The 22267-nt window shown below is 38.1% G+C and overlaps 1 protein-coding gene across 1 annotated transcript in view; it reads left to right on the top strand.

The window, feature by feature from the left end:
• Nucleotides 1-983: 983 nt before the first annotated feature.
• The window catches only part of LOC122788886 (pulmonary surfactant-associated protein D-like), a 533542-nt gene continuing 512258 nt past the window's right edge, over nt 984-22267 (top strand). Inside the window, exon 1 of the mRNA XM_044055829.1 lies at nt 984-1108. The gene's annotated coding sequence lies outside the window, so the exon portion shown is untranslated. The remainder of the gene's footprint in view (nt 1109-22267) is intronic.

The raw sequence follows: 22267 nt of genomic DNA, 5'->3' as shown, positions 1-22267 counted from the left end.
CATTATGTGCTTGTACTTCCCTGAAGTGTTTCTTAGCTGTCAGTACTGTAGCTGGCCACAAAACGGTGCTTGTCGACATGAAGGCACGATGAGTAGCATGCATATTCAGTAAGAGTTGCTTGTCGGGTTAATGCACTGTAATTCTGGAGGGTTTACATAAAGCTTACATGATTGTTAATGAATCCCAGGGGGGCTATGTTTGGTTTTGGAGGTAAATCAGACTGTGTTATAATATTTAAACTTTTAAATTAAATTAAATTATTACTTGCATTATCCCATCTGTAAACTATCTTATTTTATTAATGAACTGATTTTTTTACTGAACATGTGAGTGAATCGTATTTGTTTCCACTCATTAAGGGTAAACTGGATGCCATAAGGCCTTTAGTGGTATTTGCTTTCTAGAAACATAATAATCTAATGCAACAGCTCCTTCTGTATACAAGGAATATGACACATGCTATTAGTTTTATATGTTTATATGAATACTAGATGTCTTGAATTTTTGATTTTGTCTTTATATTTTAGACTGTGGATGAAAAACGTTAGTTACAACTGTCATCTTACCTGTTTGAACTGAGTATAATAATATTAATAGATGCATGCAGATGAAAAATAAAGATATAACATTTTTAATAGTAAACACATTAGTACAGTGTTAATAAAATATTAACATTTACCATCAATAACATTAAAAAGCTTGTTTTCTTCCTTTTTTTTTCTGTTGTTGCTGACGGGTTATCTTGGGAAATATGAGTCACGTGTTCTTTGCACGACCATCCTAAATGTTGTGCAGGCTGTTAAATTTGGTTTTTATTTCTGTGAAATTGCTTGGGAAATATGAGTCATGTGTTCTTTGCACAACCATCCTAAATGTTGTGCAGGTTGATATATTTGGTTTTCATTTCTGTGAAATTGCTCAACATCCTATTGCCAAACTGATTGGTTTGTGACAATATTTTGCACTGATTGATTTTGGAGGTTAAACCAACCAATAGATTTGTTTTATTTCTTGCCCAATACAAGTGATTTTATTTATGTAACTTGTTTAGAAGTTTCTCACTTTGGCTAACATACATCCTTTGTACAGGTTTACATTCAGCCTGAGGTAAGTATTCTGGTGTTTAAAATCTAGCACATTTGTTGTAACTAATATTTGCCTTTAGCTAATATGTGCTTTAACCAAAATAACAAAATGCTAAATAAAAAAAGGTAAAAGAAAGTCTTAGTTTGAATTTGAAATAAATCCTTAGTTGCATCCAAGTAAAAATGAGTAACAGCTTATGACTTCAATGTTCAGATAAATGCAAAACTTGTGAATTATATTTCTGTAAACTTTTCAGACAGAGTGAGAAAGTATATTTTATTTTAACTCATTTTGGGGGATAATGCTCAGAAAAAGAGATATGGCAAACATTCAACTAATTTATGCTTTTGCAAACAGCCATTGTTTATCTAGTGATAGACTTTATTGCTTTCCATATGACTTTCTGACATATTTCTGTTTTGACTAATATTTGAGTATTTATTTGAAATGGTTTTAATTTTTTTTTCTAAATGCTTTTACTGAGATGGATAATATCTGCAAGAAAATTTGGGTTGAGAAGAATATGCATTATTGCAAGACTTTTAGTATTTCTGGAAATAAAAACACTTTAACTACATTACTTCTTAAATAATTTATGTTTGCTGCATTTAACTAAAATAGGTCGTTGTTTCTTCTGGGCTAGAATGCATTCATATTTATGCATGTATGTGTATAGGATATATGAAAATACCTCCACTTATATCTAGAGACCTATAGCTTTCTATTTCTATATGTTAAAGTATCTGTTCATTGTCTATCTACTCATCTATCTGTGTATATCTACCTCTCTTCTATCTTCTTATAATCTGTCAATCTAGCTAGCTAGCTTTGTATTTATAATAGTTCTAGGATTTGGGCTCAGCACAGACATATAGTAATATGCTTACCACATAGTGGTCTACCTGTTTTATACATTTATAATTTCTAGCAATCATCTTGATATATGTTACAAAATTATGTGTGTTTTGGTTTTATAGGCATACATGGTCTTGATTATTAGAAAAGGTAATACAAGAGCAACATTAAAGTATATTCCAGTTTTAAAAATGAGAAAACAAACATTAAATATATTGAGTAGAATTTCTAGTCAATGAACACAGTATCAGCATAAACTTCCAGAAAGATGACAGAGCATTTCAAAATCTGGTAAATTGTATGTTACCGCAATATGTATGTTATAGGTATATGCAACTGCATATTTTCACTACAAACTCATAGTTTGGATGCAACTATTCTTTATATGCAAGGGTGGTTGAGAGCACATGTAGATATCTATATCTGTATTGATATATATACATACATATATATATATATATATATATATATATATATATATATATATATATATATATACACACTATAGATAAATAATATATATGTAAATATAAATATATATATATATATATATATATATATATATATATATAGAGAGAGAGAGAGAGAGATGGTGTACAACTGCATTCACATTTGGGTGAATCACAAAACACTGAACACGTGTCTGAAAACTCATTTGACTGAAAATTCATGTTGTTCAGTCATAGTAGAAATCTTCACACAGAGGAGTGGAACTTAAAAATGTATTTGGGAATCTAGCCCCTTTCAATCTCTTGTTTGAGGCTTTCTCTCTACACCTATTTTCTTTAATATATCAACTGAGAAAAGAGAAAAGACCACAGATCAAGATTCGGTGTTTGTGTACACATAGAAAACACACCAGCATCGATTATCTATAGGTAACACAGATTATCATTTTTACAAGTAACCAGATAACCATATTCATTTATTTCTACTTATTTCGACCTCTGTAGTACAGGATTATGTGTATCCAAACCACATTCTGTTAAGTGGTGTTTCAGCCACAGGAGCTCAACTAAAAGTATTTTCAATGATTTTTCAGTGTTTTGTGATTCTACAAATGCAGTTTCAACCATACAAGTGGAATTCAAATCTGTCTATCTATCTGTCTCTCTATCTCTTTATGTATTTATCTAGATAGTTGTCTGTGTATTTATACACATGCACATGTAATTTATTGTATTTTACTTGTTTATGTGAGTATATTTTTAATTATCAAAATGTAGATGACTGATGCTAGTATTTTAAGAATTCATAAACCACAAATTCCACAAAATTGAAAAATAAAAAAAAGACTGCAAAAGGAAAACAAGCCGTTTCCTTTTGTCACCTATTAACCAAAGCCCTAGCACTAATTCAGAATAATCTGTCTAAATAGTGGTAGTGTTCTGGAAAGGATTTTTCTAACATTAAGTATAGAGCTGGGGTTAGGGAGAGGGCAAAGTTAGAGGTAGCATGCACTAGTAAGGATGGCTTCACCACTGCACTACCTTAATAATACATCCTAATTCTGTCTTTGACCTCAACCTCAGATCTACACCTCTTTAGGAAAGCCCTTTCCATAACACTACCACTATAGAAGACACTCGAGACAAATACCACAGAGAGAAGCAGACATTCACAACACTAAATCTATTTTCTTACCTAACCCACAAACAATCACAAATACACCTCATCCCATAATGTAGAACCTTTTGATGTATTCAAAAGCTTCAGCATTAAAACAGCAAACCCATAATTACCTTACAAATACACACTTAATATTCCTTCCTTCTTTTAACACCAGCAACACCCAGTGATGAAAATTCTCAACAAATTTCCCCAACAGTCCATTCTGTTGACAAAATGCAGAATTAACAGATTAAATGACGCGTGTGTGTGTGTGTGTGTGTGTGTGTGTGTGTGTGTGTGTGTGTGTGTGTGTGTGTGTGTGTGTGTGTGTGTGTGTGTGTGCGCGCACTTGCGAGTGTGCATATGTGTGTGTGTATGTACATATGTATGCATATATCTATCTCTAGCTATCTAGCTCATCTCTCTCTCTGTATATAGACACACACACACACACACACACACACACACACACACACACACACACACACACACACACACACACACACACACACACACACACACACACACACACACACACACACACACACACACACACACACACACACACACACACACACACACACACACACACACACACACACACACACACACACACACACACACACACACACACACACACACACACACACACACACACACACACACACACACACACACACACACACACACACACACACACGCAAACACACACACACACACACACACACACACACACACATATATGTATATATATTTATATATATATATATATATATATATATATATATATATATTTAGTGATTTAGTATTAGTGACATTCGTTGAATCAATGTTAGAACCCAATAACCTCAAAATACAAATGCCAACACCCATCTGCAGATGCACTGAGGTTACTTCTTGTAACATGCTAAGTGTAAAAACATATTGTGAAGGGTAAATCAAGTCTATAAAGTGCCCCCACACTAACACCCTGCTAATTAAATATACTATCTTTGAAACTGCACAATCCCCAGGGAAGGGGTATATCTCCTTTACCTGGAATTGTCCATTACCACACAACTGTCAACAGTTTGCATTGTTGAATAATATGGGTCGACAATGCAGAGGTCGATTTTAGCTCTGATCAACTAATCTCATATTAACCATATATATGTATATAATGTAAAATTTAAACTTATGTATTATATTAGGTATCTATTATACACCACATGCAAAATAGATTCTTATGTATATATGTAAATATCTTATATATCTATATATATATATATATATATATATGTATATATATATATATATATATATGTAAATATCTATATATATATATGTTGTTGTTTGTCTTTCGGCTTTTCCCGGTTAGGGATCGCCACAGTGGAACTCCGGTCCACTAATGATTGGCAGTTGGATTTTATGGTGTCGAGTTGCCAGCCCGACGCCTAACCTTCAACGAAGGCACGCCCATTCAACGCATGTCTTTTGCATGCCCACTCGACCACGGGGAGGACATGCAGACTCCACACAGAAGGCACTCCCAACCCAAGCCGAGAATCGAACGGGAGAACCTCTTGCTATGAGGCAACAACGCTACTGCTGCACCACCGTGGAAGTACCTATATATATATATATATATATATATATATATATATATATATATATATATATATATGTATATTATATAAAACTGTACATATCTCTAGCTCACTTTCTTCAAAATGTCTCAGGTTTTAGTGGTGTGAAAAATGGACCAACTTTCTTGTTTATGAACACAGCTCTTGCTTTTTCTTTAAAGTTTGCCAAGAGTATTTTTCTCAGAATGTGAAACATAATCTGGATTGACTCATTCTATAGTTTGAGTAGGGATACCTACATGGTTGGCCTTATGCACATGACAAATAGGCAGCCACTTAGAGCACTACTCTAGTTGGGGTATTTTCACTATTTTAGAGCACTACTTTTGTAGGGATACTTTCTCTATTTATTTATTCTGTTAAACTAAAGAAATGCATCATTTCTTTAAGCAACTATATAAATACATGGCATATAGCTCCCCACTCAAATATAGAGCAGCTGCAGTGCCCTAGAAGAAAGTGTTGCAGACTTGGACATTATTTTTTTTTGGTCTCCTGCTCAGCCCTGCCCACAGTCTACCTAGACAATGAATCAGGTAGAGTGTATAGAATGGAACAAAAGGTCATGAAATGTGTAAGTACAGGAAATATATGTGGCATGAAGTGAAAGCTGTTCTTTCAGTGATAGCATGAGGTAAGTTTTTTTTTAATGTTGTTACTGGTAGCGTTGTCACCTCACAATAAGATGTTGTCCTGTTCGATTCTCAGCTAGAGCGTCTTCTGTGTGGAGACATGCGTGAATGGGCGTACCTTCATTGAAGGTTGTGCATCAGTGCCGGCAACTCGGCAAGTAAAAATCTGCTGCCAATCATTAGCGGACCGGAGTTCCGCTGTGGTGACCCCTAACCGGGAAAAGCCGAAAGACACAACAACAACTGGCAGACAATGCAGACAACCACATATTTGGTACATTTGGGTGGGCAGCCATAGTTCTCATTTATCCCTGATGTTGCAGAGCACCTCATGACTCTGTCTTTATCCTTGCCCTGTCCCTTGTATTTTTTTTTTTTTTTGGTTTTCTGAAAAACTGCTGAGGATTTTCATCCATTAAAATGCCAGATATCGCGATCCCTTATCTCATTTCTTGTAAGTGCATATCAATGTAAAACCTGATTTTTTTTTTAACTGCGTGAATTAGAGTAACACATAAAAACATGAGTAAAGACTGCTGTTTGTTCATTATTCTGAATTTGCAGGATTGCTGTGATTTGTATATGAAGCAACTGGGAATAATTTATTGTGGCTAATATTATCATCGAACAAATCTGAAATACAATACACGGCTATCATTTTCTGTCATAATCAAGATGTCTGATGTATGCACATAATTAGCTGTAACTGTTGAATAGTGCAGGAGATGTCTGTAGAAACCAACTGACTCTCCTGCTGTTTTCTCAGTTTAAACAGTCACTATCTCGCTTTGCAGGACTAATGCACATTTGCAGGATTAATTTGATTTGTGTGCATCAACCTGGAATACTTCAGTGTGTGGCTATTATTTGCATGGAACAAAGCTGAAATTCATTAAATGACTGCCATTTCTTGTTACATTTGTCTAATGTGCACACAGTAGTAGCCATAACTGCTTTTGTTGGGTTTGGAACAGTCTATTGAAAGTAATTGACCCTCTTGCTATTTGTTCAGTTTTAACAGCCACAATCTCACTTTGCTGGACTACTTTACATTTGAGTGAATTTAGACTGAAAGCTTAACTGGACATCTGAGTTATGCATAACGTAGCTATAATTAGCTTTAGCTGTAGTATACAATTAGATATAATTGCTGGGCTGTCTGAGGGGAAAATGACTAGCTTTCTTCCATTGCTTGCTCATTACTATGGTTTTGTAGGACTAATGTGGTTTGTGTGAAACCACTTGGAATATGTTAACATGTGGCAACGGTTTGTATGTAACAAAGATAAAATACATTACAAGGCCTTTCTCTTTTATCAGAATCAGGTGAAGTGGCTGTCAGTCAAGCATGCCAGCTGCAGAGCGGTAATTAGTCAATTGTTAACTTACCTGATAGAGCCTGGAACACTCATGAACTCTCACGACTGATTACAAAATGTCTGCTTAAGCTTGTCATTATCTTAATCCTAAAACCATATCCCTAGACTTACAAATTTGCTTCTCACCCTAATCCTAAAACCTCTTCTACAGTCCTAAAAGTCTGTCTCTAATCTTAATTCTAAAACATGTCCTTCATCCTAAAACTTAGTCCCAAAGCATAATCTTAAATCTCCATCTTAACACTAAATCCTATTCCTAAAATCCCTTCTTTAATATTGCTACACTGACTCTTTAAGTGACAGCAATGACTTCCTCTCAATTGCTGCCTTACAACTAGGACACATCACACATGGCAGTTATTAATAAGCATCCCAGTGTGTCCTTACCTACACAGTCAAGGTCGACAGTAGATTGCACATCAGGTAAGTAGAGTGGCAGAATTTTATCCATGGCCTGGTATTGTAGACACTGCTTTGGCAGTGTGATGTCTGGTCTATAACAAAAAGTGGTTAAGGCCGTATACTAACCCTGTTTCCTCCAGTCTCTGTACTGATATGACCTCAAGTCCAAGTTTTCTTTGCCTGAGGCTGGTAGGTAGCAGACAGCGCCATAAGCCAGGTTTGATAGCCAGAGTATTGCTAGGACCAAAAATACATACAAAGAAATCGAAAAGTGACATCTGGTCTGTGTCTGTCTGCATTAGTATGTCTTGAGTGATAACATTTTGAGTAATAGAGTAAACCAAACTAAAGCTCAGACATATGAGAGGGATAATGTAATACACCATTTAAAGACTTTTAGTTGCAAATTAATTAGGTCCCATTTATTCGAATTTGACATTTATTGGATCTAAATGCTCCCTATTTTGTCTCTGAGCAGTCACTTACCCAGGGCTGATTCTTTAAAAAATAGCCATCTGTACTTAGTGGGTCTTTCCTACTTAAAAAATAAATATCCCTGAGCATTCATTTCTTTTTTTTTTGCTTCATAGGTTCATAGGTGTGTACTAGGCTAATTTCCACTAGGGCCTTTTAAGCTTAGATATGCATCCCAAATCTCTGCAAGTTCTGCTACCCTTGATAACTTTAAAGAGGGGCCTAAGCGATGAACCATTTACAGGTTGCCTGTGTCCATTAGAGACATAAGTGCCAAACCAGGGATAAATATCCTGCTCCACATTCAGTTGTCCAAGTTACACTTGAATTGGGTTGGGAGACCTCTACTTCACATGAATGAGACCATTTTTATATGCTGAAACTTGCTACACACCACACATCTAGTTCTATGAAGAGACACGTTCCTGTTAGCTTTACTGTCTACAACCAATTAAATCAGTTGTGCAGGAAGTCTGCCTGTTCTCAGTGCACAATGACTTATAGATGTGATATATAGACAGAGATAGATAGAGAGATAGATAGATAGATAGATAGATAGATAGATAGATAGATAGATAGATAGATAATATGCTGTAGGTGTTGTCGCTCATTAAAATGCCTATTTGTGACACCTTTTAAAAGGTCACATACATTGAAGCAAACAAACAATGAAAAAACTTCATGGACCACCAGGCTAGTATAAAGGTTTAATATGAACATTAGTGCTTTCAGGATAGACCCTTCATCAGACAGTTATAGAATGATAAGAACACAATATTTAAAACAATAATCTTCCAATGAGCATTCAGAAATCTAAAAAAAAAGGTCTACACCTCTTAAGGGTTGTATTTAAGGGCATCACTCCATTAAGTCCTGGGCTTCTGTCATCACCAAGATTTATAATCCACTGTGTCTCACAGTATTTAGTGTGACTAACCAAATCACCCCCCAAGGATTAGCCTTAATCAATTGTAATGCTATAAAAGTGAAATGATGCCCCTGATGTTCATTAAAGTGTTGAAAAAGGGCATTATGCACATTATGTAAGCATATAGCCAACAAGTGTTTCAGGATCCTATCCTTGAATCTACAATTGGTCTTCCCTACATAAAACGATGTGCAGCATAAACACTTAGTCAAATATATAACATTCTCAGAATTACAATTCAATAATAATGTTGGTCTATATACCCTCATATTAATAGGGTGAACAAATTCCTGTGTTCTAGATACATTTTTACATGCTTTGCATTGCTGGCAGGGATAAGTTCCTATTCTCTCAGTATGTTGCTCTTGTACTCTATTGCTGTCACGTAAAATCTATTTCAAACTCCTGTTCCTCTTAAAAACAAAATTAGGCACATCACCTACTATTTTTCTCAAGGCATCATCCGACTGTAAAATTTTCCAGTTAGCTCATATTATGTCACAGATCCCCCTGATGTCACTGCTATATTTAATGTACAAATTCAACCTATTCCTAGAATTGGTTTGCTTAGCAAAACTTGGTAAACTATTCTCCACCCCTTTTTTAGAAAAACAGGGGCCTGCTTTTGACTCTTTATATTTCAGGATATCATTAACCTCCTTGTCTACTTCTTTAGTACAATATCCTCTCATTATAAATCTAGAAGCAAGATCACCCAAATCATGATGTAATGTGTCCTAATCTGTACAAAGTCGGGATGTCCTAATAGCTTGTCCTTTTATTATATTACAAAAAACAAAACAAGGGTGCATGCTGTCATTGGCTAATACGACATTTTTCCAACATGATTTTCTAAAACCTCTGGTGTTAACATGGTTGAACTCATCACTTTGAATCTGAATATCCAAAAAATCAATCTCCATATAAGAATGTTGCAAAGTAAATTATAAAAAAGCTTGTGGTGGATTCTAAATAAGAAATAAAGTAATTCAAGGCTTCAATGGTACCTGCCCATAATACGAAAGCATCATCCACAAAGCGTGAATAAAAAATGAGCGATTGCTTCCATTCATGATCTGCATTAACCAAAACCTCATCTTCCCATTGGTTTAGTACCAAATTGGCATACGAACTGGCACATGATCAGTAAATCAGTTGTGCAGGAAGTCAGCCTGTTCACTGTGCACAATGACTTATAGATGTGATAAACAGAGATAGATAGATGGCTAGATAGATAGATAGACAGACAGACAGACAGACAGATAGATAGATAGATAGATAGATAGATAGATAGACAGACATATAGATAGATAAATAGATAGATAGATAGATAGATAGATAGATAGATAGATAGACAGATAGATAGATAGATAGATAGATAGATAGATAGATAGATAGATAGATAGATAGACAGATAGATAAATAGATGGCTAGATAGAAAGATAGATGGCTAGATAGAAAGATAGATAGACAGATAGATAGAAAGATAGATAGACAGGTAGATAGATAGACATATAGATAGATAGACAGGCAGATAGATGGATAGATAGATAGATGATAGATAGATAGATGGCTAGATCGAAAGATAGATGGCTAGATAGATAGATGGCTAGATAGAAAGATAGATAGATAGACAGATAGACAGATAAATAGACAGATAGATAGATAGATAGATAGATAGATAGATAGATAGATAGATGGCTAGATAGAAAGATAGATGGCTAGATAGAAAGATAGATAGACAGATAGATAGAAAGATAGATAGACAGATAGATAGATAGATAGATAGATAGATAGATAGATAGATAGACAGGTAGATAGATAGACAGATAGATGGCTAGATAGATAGATAGATGGCTAGATAGAAAGATAGATAGATAGATAGATAGATAGATAGATAGATAGATAGACAGATTAATAGATAATACGCTGTAGTGGTTGCCACCCATTAAAATGTCTCTTTGTGACTCCTTGTAAAAGGTCACATACTTTGAAGCAAAGTCAGGTATGTAACCTGCTGAGAAGACGAATTATATGTGTAGTACAAAATTAGGAAGAAATGCTTATCTTATGGTAGAACTTTACAAATCATTTTATTAATATAACATACTTTAATGGAATATCATTACCTGAACCTAACACTAGAGCTTTATGGAATGGACACTCGGCTTGAGTACTAGTCTGTACTAATTAACATATTTATCTTTTCTGTTATTTTCAGTTACCTGGGTTCCCCCTGTTAGTTTTATACAAAATTAATAGTCATAGTTTTCAGGGCAATGATTCTAGGTGGTTCATATATCTGTGTGCTGAAACATTGTTTATGCTTTGTAATTACTGGTCTACTTAAGTTAGATATAACCCTTAAAAATCTGGAATCTTAAATATTCTGTGCTTATTGCCTTGAGCTGAGTAATAGCTGAAAAGGGTCCTTAGACCAGTTTAGTTAAGAGGTTATAAAATATTATTGCACAGACAAACAAACAAATAAGGTATTGTACACAATCTTGTTATTAGCCACCTGTGCTTATACACACAAAAATGCACAACTGTACATGATTGCTGTTACTGGTAAGGTTGTCGTGTGATAATATTTTTAAGAGCAGCATTTACAATAATACTCTATACAAAACCATGACAGCAAATGCATTCAGACTTGAGCAATGATCTTTGTTGGACAGACTTATAATGAAATACATTATTTCTATTGCATTGTTCGGTAACATTTATATTTGGACATATTTTCATTATTGCTGTATATGCAAATTGTTTAAAGGACTGACATTTAAAGTTCTCAGATCTCCAGGACTAAATCTTAGGTACCACTGAATGCATTCTTAAAACAATGGCTAAGACTGCTAGAGAGTCATTATTTTTATGTTTGTCTCTTCCTTATTTGCATGACCAGGCATATTTGAGTCTATATCTACAGAGTTAATAAGGATACGATCAGGGAGAGCTGGTTACATGAAGAGTTGGAGGGTACATGTACTAATACTGGAATTTTACTCGGCAAAATGTCTGAAGTTTATGTGACCACACTTTTATTAAACATTCATACTTGGGAATATCAACTGAAAAACAGTATTAGTGTATCTTCATATTACATTCATTTTAGTATCTTAACTGTGTGGAAGTTCTGTTCAAAGAATAACTGTAAGGACATGTACTTTTTCATAACAAGAGATATGAAAGCTGTACTGTGGCAGTTTACATATTTTCTTTCCGTAATGATATTGCTCAGACACGTTTTAATATGAAAATTTTAGAAATTTCTTTGTTTATTGTCAGGATTTATGTCCAAGATACCCTACAGCAAAAATGAAGGTCATTTTTCTAGATGCTAAGGACAAGCGAGTTTTTAAGTTCTCTTTGCAATTTTTTTATACAGCAGTTTCCATTTCTCTTTTTAATTCTTGTTTACTGGAAAAAAGAGATCCAGTTTTGAAATCAGTGGTGTTGTGTGAAACTGACTGAATATGTCTTTTAATAAGTCCTTTAGCCTTTTGCAGTTGCATTTCCCTGTTTTCTTACCTCCAGTAATGTATGAACGAACAATATGACTATTCAGTGAAACATGCGTTGAAATTTGATTTTTATAATAGTACACAGTAATCACATGGAGAGCACAATATATCAGAGACGTGTTCATATGCTAAAGTCATGTTCGTGAATATTTTTATATAATCATCATGCTTTTTGGCTCCATTACTTAGACAAGCATAGCATCTTGTCTCATCAGATGAATTCTAGAAGAGGCATAATTTTGTACATATGAAATATTTTTGTCATTTAAAATTTACAGAATAAATTTAATCACAAATGCTCTAAATGGCAGATTTTATAACTGAAGCAAATTCAGTCTTCATACAATAGATCTTTTGGATCGAGTCATGCCTCTCATCCTGCAAATGCTAAAATAGGTAGAAAGGCTCATGTAAATTAATTACATCAAACAAAAAAAAATCAACACCTAATTGCAATAAAATGTGAATACAAAATGGAACATTACTGTTCCCACCTCATGTATACTTGTGAAAAACTTCACATTTAAAAAACCTGAGCATTACTACAGTTACATAGTCATATAAACAAATTACCAAAGACTCAGTGTAACATGTATAGTGTTTAATGAATGATATTACAACAAAATGCCTCACAAATTAATTTATTTTTGCTTCTCAAAAAGCAAGATGCAATGTAGGTGTCCCCTTTCTTTATATTACTGATGCCATCAGGATGATGGCTATGCAGTTTTGTTTCTTACATAATAAATAGCTTCAAAATCATCTGTGATGGAGGTTTTCAGAAAAATCATGTGAAGAGTAAATCAAGCCTGAAAATCAAAATATACTTCCAAAAATAGGTATATCGTGAAGGGATAAATCATCTGAAAATAGGTCCATGCTTTTAAAATAGTACAATTGGGAAATCTGCCCAAAATTAGCTGTAGTAGGAAGAACAAGCAGGGAATTGTTGTTATAGCTTTTATTACTTGTATTTAGGCTACAGCATCTTGGTATACTAACAAATAAAGAAACTTTCCAGTTTCATGGGTGGAGAAGTTCATTCAAAGACTACTTGGCCTGTGATATAGGTTCAATAACTATGCCCAGATGCTGGATAGGTTAGTTTGGATGATGGTGTACAGTGGCTGAGATCCTGTTTTACATCTTGGGGTTGATCTGGGATGATATTGCTTTTACCCAGAACTCAACAGTGGCTGGCTGACAGTAATCATAGCAGTAGCCATGCTAAATGCATCAGGAAGTTAATGAGGTGTAGACTATATGGCTCCACTGTGTAGTAGTCAGCATCAAGCTAGGTGATTTAAACTTGGTGTTTGCAGAAGATCAGCACTGCAAGCATCCAGCTGGAATTCTGCACCTTATTGTTTAACCTAAATCCTGAAGAAATTAAATGAATTACAGGGTGTAGTTGAAAGTACGTCTGACCTACCACTCATGTTCAGAACAGGAAATTACAGAGTTTAGTTTACTGTGCCTTTGCACACATTACACTGGTGCATTTGGTTTACCTATGAGTGATTGAATCACACTCGATCAACTTATCTGTTTCCAAAAAAAAAAAAAAAATTTATATTGAAATCACTGAGTTGAAAAGACTTCAAAACACAAGAAATCTTTTTTTTTGACCCCACCTCCATTTGTGTGTGTGTGTGTATGTGTGGGGGGGGGGGTCTGTCCTGGCATCTTCTATATAACATATACCAATTCTATGGTAGCACCACAGTAGAGAAAAAGGGGAAGAATCCCTGAAAAGTGCTGTGCTGCTACCACAATATAACACAATTTTGAATTGTCATACTAAATCCACTCATCCATCAGTCCATCAATGTTTCAGTCACCTGCAACTATGACAGTGCAGTTCATATTGCAACAGTCCACATTATTTGAATAAAATGACTGACTAGGAAGTGAGCAAAACCTTCTTCTTTTTATTTATGCTAGCGATATTAATATAGTTACTCAGGTAACTGCGGTAAACAGAGACAAATAAAAAATATAATTTTTCTTTTTCAGATCCTTTCTACTATTTTAACTGGACATAATTTGGAACGCTATATTCATATAACCAGTCACTATAAATTTGATTGATGATGTCAATGAGAGGGGTAACATGTTAGGGGTAATGATATCAGATGTGAGCAAGCTCTGTGGCACAGAGGGATGAAGCCTTGAATGCAGCCAAAGTGGCTCATGATCAGTTACTAGATCATGGGCTGTAAGGTCTGGAGGGTGGATTGGTAGGTCAGTATTAACTCCCTCATGGTGGGGGTATATCCTGCTTTAATGCTGACACCTTCTGGAAGCAGAGGAATATGCTATGCAGCACTGTGGTCTGTGATGTGCTTGTCTCCTCAAAGCTATGTCTTCATAGCAACTTTATGGAGCATAGGCAAGAATGCTCATGTTCAGAGGAGAAGACACAGTAAGCCCTCATGTTAGGTGCTGGTGGTGGAAGTGGAAGTTCAAATACCCCCCCCCCCCCATTTTAAAGCCCTGATCACAGTGCATGCATCCCAGGTTTGTTTAGCAGTTTGTGTGCCTCTAGCAGCTGGTTGAGCATGATAAAAGTGAGCATTGAAGGCTCATCAATCCAGTGAGAACAGAGATGACCTAGCTTGCGACAAGGATGACACCTAGTGGGACCACATTCCCTGGGATTCAATAAACTCCATGCAAGAATAGCACTATTCATGAACAGAGAGGTTTGTATCCATATAGCACAGCAGTGCACCTTGCATATTCATGAAGGAGCTCTGCGGTTCAACTTATACGGACACGAAGCATGAATGAGTGCAGGGGGACATGTTCCAGTAGTACATGGACATTGAACACACCCCCTGCATTCAGAAAGTGCCACACAGCACTTTCTAATAGGATCTGTCATAATATTAGAGAATTACTGTAATATTATGCCAGTATTTCAGTGTCCACGGACACTGAAATGAACTAAATGATCATTTCAGTATCTGTGGACACTGAAATAAACATGGCATCAAGAAAGCAAGGGTGTGTGTAACAGGTTCTGTGACACACCCCCTGCATTGCCAAAGTGCCATATGACACCTCCACAATCTGCTAAAGCAGAAAATATGTGTGTGTTTGCCACTCACACACTACCCCTACATATACTAGCTCAATTCACAGTGTAGTATGACACCTGACCATGGTATGGGACATGTCTCAGTCAGCCACTACAAACATATACAGCCAATAGACCACCAGAAACTGGTAGAGCATGCACAGCCAGATAGAAAAGGAGCCATAATACATACATCCACCCCCCTCCCTATACAGGCCAAATAACTACACTGCTACACAATCCTGACAGTCTGTCAACAATCGCCAGAAATACACAATCCTCTTAACTGTTCAGAGTCCCACAGAATGTCCAGGCTTTGTCCTCATACATAAGGCCTCTTACACATAACATGTCTGGCAGTCTGATATATCACTGGGATGGTATCAGAAATAAAGGCACTAAATAATGATATACCCTACCTATCACCCTTTCATTGCATGACATCTGGACAAAGCCTGACATACTTGGGGGACAGAAGCCCAAAAATAGGGGCATATGTGAAATATTGCTGTTATAAACTGAGACAGTTTCTGGTGTAACAGGGTTTGTTGTAACATATCTTTTCTGAGGGATATAAAGTCAGAAACACAAATTGATGATACCATTTACTGACTGCAATCCCTACAGCATGATACTGATTTTCCAAAGACAAAATATGCCTGAGGAACACACCAAACATGAGAGTCCAAAATCTGGCCATTCTGCAGATATCTCCACAGCTGAGAGCTATGTCAAACACATAACACTGTCAGACTTAAAATCACACAGAAAAGCCATGTCCACACAAACCCTGTTAAACTACCATTAATTCAGCTGTATAACAGCAATATTTACATTCTGTCCTTATGTCTGGAACATTCTCCCCAGTTTGTTTTGCTGTCTCCACAGTTTCTGTTGTAAGAGGTATTTCCAATTACCCTCTGAGATGCTGTTGTTCACACACCTCCATGAAGACCTCCTCACAGGCAAGAAAAAGGGCCAATGCCCACATAAAGGAGTGTGCTGCTATGCCTTTGGCTGCAGGAATAACACCACAGCTGTTCAGCATGCAGTTAGCTACTGCGGGACACCAATTGGTGCACAGGCCATCAGCTGGCCATGAGCATTACCTAAAAAAGGCAAGCTGCTGCCTATGCAAAACAGATGTATACCCTACATCTGGGAGAGAGAGATAGAGACAGACAGACAGACAGACAGACCAAGAAACAAAGCTACACATAGTGGACTAAAACCAAGCATAATTGGCAAAAAAAAACCCAGGAATGTCAAACAAGTTAGTATGTAATACAATGCAGTAGGGTATGCAATAATGGGAAATATGAAGTTCAACAAATATGTCTCAGCAATACTTGTTGTACTGATAGATTGCTGATCAGAACCTATGGCCCTAGCAACTGGGTCTGTCTGCAGTGACATAGATCACAGCTCAGGTCCCTGAGTCACCCCAGGGAAGGATGGCTCACATATGGCTACTACTGGAGTGTGTGTTGAACAATACTGACTGTGACACTGCTAGCCCAGCTACTGGGATGTTGTAGATATCCATATGTTAATTGTGAATACAACTATGATATACATGTCTGTCACAGAAATGTGAGAGACCTATACAGGGTATTTGCATAGTGAAATACTATTGCAGATGTGTGTGTTGAACTGCATGTGACATACTGAGCTCATACCATTCAACTGTCCAGTGTTATGCACACTGACCTTATGTGTGCCTCATATTTGTAGTCATGTACTCATAGAGTTGTGTTATGTCTGGCAAATCATTGGCAACCTGTGAAGACTGACATTACAACATCTCCTTCCCTTTCTTTTGGCTGTTCACATTAGGGGTCACCACAGCAGATCATCTGTCTCCATTTCCTCTTGTCCTCTGCATCTTGCTCTGTCACACCAACCACCTGCATGTCCTCTATCACCACATCCATACACTTTATCATAGGCCTTCCTCTTTTCCTCTTACCTGGCAGCATCATCCTTATCATCCTTTTCCCAATATACTCAGCATCCCTCCTCAGCACATGCCCACACCAACATAATCCCGTTAATCTCTGGCTTGGTCTCCAAACCGTCCAAACTGGCAGACCCTTTCTAACATACATATCCCTAATTCTGTCTACCCTCATCACTCCCAGTGCAAATGTTAACATCTTTAACTCTGCCATGTCCAGCTCTGACTCCTACTTTTTTGTCAATGCCACTGTCTCCAACCCATATAACATAGCTGGTCTCACTACCGTCTTGTAGACCTTCCCTCTCAAGCTTAATGGTATCCATCTGCCACAAATCATTCCTGACACTCTTCTCCACCCTCACCATCCTGTCTGTACTCTCTTCTTCACCTCTCCTCCACACGTCATTACTCTGAACTGTTAATCCCAAGTATTTAAACTCATCCACCTTTGCAAAGTCGACTCCATGCATCCTCACCATTCCTTGATCCTCCCTCCCATTCACACACATATATTCTGTCTTAGTCCTGTTGACCAATATTCCTCCCCTCTGTAGAGCATATCTCCACCTCTCCAGGGTCTCTCCAACCTGTTCACTACTCTCACTACAGATCACAATGTCACCTGCAAACATCACAGTCAACCTGTCCATCACCACTGCAAATACAAAAAGGGCTCAGAGCTGAACTCTGATATAATCCCACCTCCACCTTAAACACACCTTTCACTCCCACTGCAGAACTCACCACTGTCACACTACCCTTGTACATATTTTGTAGAATTCTTACAGATTCCTCCGCCACTCCTGACTTCCTTATACGATACCACAACTCCTCTCTAGGCACTCTGTCATATGCTTTGTCTAAGTCCACAAAGACACAATACATCTCCTTCTGACCTTCTCCGTACCTCTCCATCCACACTTTCAGAGCAAACATCACATCTGTACTGCTCCTTCCTGGCATGACACTATACTGCTGTTCACTAATCCTCATCTCCCTTCTTAACCTAGCTTCCATTACTCTTTCCCATAACTTCATGCTGTGACTGATCAATGTTATCCCTCTGTAGTTACTACAGCTCACACATCACCCTTATTTTTATAATCAGTAATCAAACACTTTTTCTCCACCCCTCATGCATCCTGTCACTTTCCAAGATTACATTAAACAATCTGGTTACAAAGACCACTGCCCTTTCCCTGAAACACCTCCATGCTTCCACAGGTACGTCTTATGGACCAGCAGCATTTCCATTCTTAATCCTCTTCATAGCTATCCTCACTTCTGTTGCACTTCCTGATTTGAAATACCCACATCATCCAACCTACTCTCTCCCATTCTCTTCATTCAACAGCCCCTCAAAGTACTCTTTCCATCTACTCAACACACTCTCCTCACTTGTGAGTACTTTTCTCTCACTATCCTTTATCACCCTTATCTGCTGCACATCCTTCCTAGACTGGTCCATCTGTCTAGCTAATTGGTACAGGTGCTATTCTCCATCCTTAGTGTCCAACCGTTCGTACGACCCTTCATACACCTCATCCTTAGCCTTTGCCACCTTTCTTTTTGCCATGCACCTCATCTGGTTATACTCCTGTTTACTTTGTTCATCTCTCTGACAATACCACTTCTTCTTCACCAACATCTTTCTCTGTATACTCCCCTGTACTTCCTCATTCCACCACCAGGTCCCCTTGTCATCTTTCCTCTGTCCAGATGTCACAGCACGCACATTTCTAGTTGTCTCCTTTGCTAGCTGTGCTGTAATTACCCAGATATTCGGTGACTCTTCACTGCCATCCACTGCCTGTCTTAATTTTTCACTGAACTTAACCGCACAATCGCCCTTTTTCAGTTCCCAACATTTGATCCTGGGTGCTGCCCTCACACTCCTCCTCCTCTTCTTGATCAAGAATGTCATCCCACAGACCAACATTCCATGCTGCCTAACTACACTTTCCCCTGTCACCAGTTTACTGTCTCCAATCTCCTTCAAACAGGCCTTCCTGCATAGGAGATAATCTGCCTGTATGCATCTTCCTCCACTCCTGTATGTCACCCTATGCTCCTCTGTCTTGTTAAATATGTATTCACTACAACCATGTCCATCCTTTTTGCAAACTCCACCACATCTCACCTTCTACATTCCTCTGCTTAACACCATACCTACCCATCACTTCCACATCCCCTCTGTTCCCTTCACCAACATGCCCATTGAAAGCTGCTCCAATCACCACTCTCTCACCCTTGGGTACAGTCATCACCACGTCATCCAACTCACTCCAAGATTTTTCTGTCTCATCCATCGCACACACAACTAGCGGAGCATATGCTCAAACAACAGTCATCATTACACCATCAATGCCCAGCTTCATTAAAATCACTCTATCCGACACTCTTTTCACCTCCAAAAACACCCTTGCCATATTGTTCATCAGGATAACCCCTACACCATTTCTCCTCCCGTCCACACCATGATAGAACTATTTGGGCCTGACTCCGATACACCTAGCCTTACATGCCTTCCATCTGGTCTCTTGCACATGCAATATATCAACCTTCCTTCTGTCCATCATATCAGCTAGCTCTGACCCCATACCAGTCATACTGCCAACATTAAAAGTTCCTACCCTCACTAACACACTTCTAGCCTTTCTCCTCTCTTCCTGCCATATGAGCGTTGGACATCCTCCAGGGTATGTTTGTGAATATAAAGGCTACTGTGCTATAAGATGACTTAAGTGTGTTACAGCAATATTAAGAAAGTATCACGAATTTTGGCCCATCACCCCCAAGCATGTGTGGCATCCTCCAGATGTCCTGCTCTAACAGGTTGACAAGAATTTCTGAGCCGCAAGAGTGTAAATACAGTATGCCATACTGACATAGAACAGAAATGTATATCAGGTATTATTTGTGCACATCTATGTATGAGTAGGTGTATCTGGCTGCCTCATAACAACAGACATGAGATACAAAATGTCAGGTAAATAAGCTGTACATGTTGTACATGTGTGTAATCTCAGTTTCTGTGCATCCGACAGAGTTAGATTTTTACAGCTACTGGTTGTTGAATTGTCCTGACACAGACATGAGTACTTGAATACGCATGATTATCAGGTTGAAATTTCAGAGGTGTCCAACTGTGTTATGACATTGTGTCCATGCCTACTACAAACAGCCATATGACCCCCTTACCTGTAAAACCTGTCTCTACCAAAGTACAGTAATCCCCTATGCTGGACAGCAGCAATACACAAACCACATAATTGGTCACTATGTCAGCTGTACAAGTCAGAGTAGGAGCAGGCACCAACTTGGCAGCAAGTCATCCTTTGTCTGAATGAGTATATAAGGTCCCAGGTGTATTACTGAAGGCTAACTATGAGTACAAATTGGACACATCCACCAAGGGCAATCACAAGGCCATCTTCACATATGTCTGCAATCTCAGAGGTGACAACATAACCCACCCTGTAATGGTGGTCAACCACACCACACACACACACACACACACACACACACACACACACACACACATGCACTATAGCTATAGGCAACCTGTTGCAGACAGTAGTAGGGCAAACATCACCCCCCCCGGCTCACCATCAGTGTAGGCGGATATGCACAGCACCCGCACCCCTCCTCTCATCATCAGGGAGAAGGTGCATCAACAAAAGCAAGTCTCCATTGGACCTAAAAACATTCCAGTGTGCATCCTGCATGAACTCAGGCATATGCTTCCAGCTCCATTACACACTGCAAGCAAAGCCTGAGCACCACTGACATCCAATCAGCAAGGAAGATGGCCACTGTCATCTCTCTACACAAATGGGAATAATGAATGGTGGTTTATGCAATTGGCCCTCATTAGGGAGAACATGACACATGAGTACCAGGAGTGCAATGCAGGTTCATACTGTGCTGATAGATGACAGAGGTATGATGTGGTTGTAAGTGTTGGCTAATGATAAGCAATATTGATGTGCTGGCTCTGTGAATAACTATGGGCATTGTCTGAGGTCCAGTAATATGTTTCCCTGTTCATGTCTTCCAGGTGCCATGCAGCGTCAGCCGGCATACACTGCTGAGGAAAATGCAGCCATTACAGAGGCAATACTACAGCACCATGCAGTGTTGTTCAGCTGGATCCGACAAAATCTGCTGGAACAGACTGCCCTGTGGGACGACCTTCTCCACAGAGTGAACACCTTGGGACACCATTGCCGCACATATGATCAGGTCAGGAATCGGGCAACTGACCTGATACATTGTGCCTGGCAAAGGGCTGCTGCCATGGCCAGGGACCATTCTGCCACAGGTGGGGGTCCTGTTATGCAGGCCTCACTTACACCAATGAAGGAGCTCCTTGGCAACCTTGGGGCAGCCCCCATACAACAACCAACACATGACACACCAGTCGTGGAGGTGGGTTGCACCCAGGAAACAGGTGAGGAGTGCCCTTTTAAAGGCACAGTGCACATCAGTTTAAGCATATAGCAGTCATACTGTCTTCAATAGAGTATCTAGATGCATATGTCAGTTCAAACTGCATTTGTGGGTGGGGTTTAGTAATGCACACATGTGCACATCTATGGTGAGGGACAGCAAATTGTGTAGTATCATAGCTTGTACAATACCATTGCAGACACGTAGCATTCATCTTGAACCAATGCCAAATGTGAGTCTGCTGACAATACCT

This window comes from Protopterus annectens, chromosome 14.part0, assembly GCF_019279795.1.
Source record: "Protopterus annectens isolate FY-2018-M chromosome 14.part0, PAN1.0, whole genome shotgun sequence".
NCBI lineage: Eukaryota > Metazoa > Chordata > Ceratodontiformes > Protopteridae > Protopterus > Protopterus annectens.
This window is presented reverse-complemented; position numbering and strand designations above follow the sequence as displayed.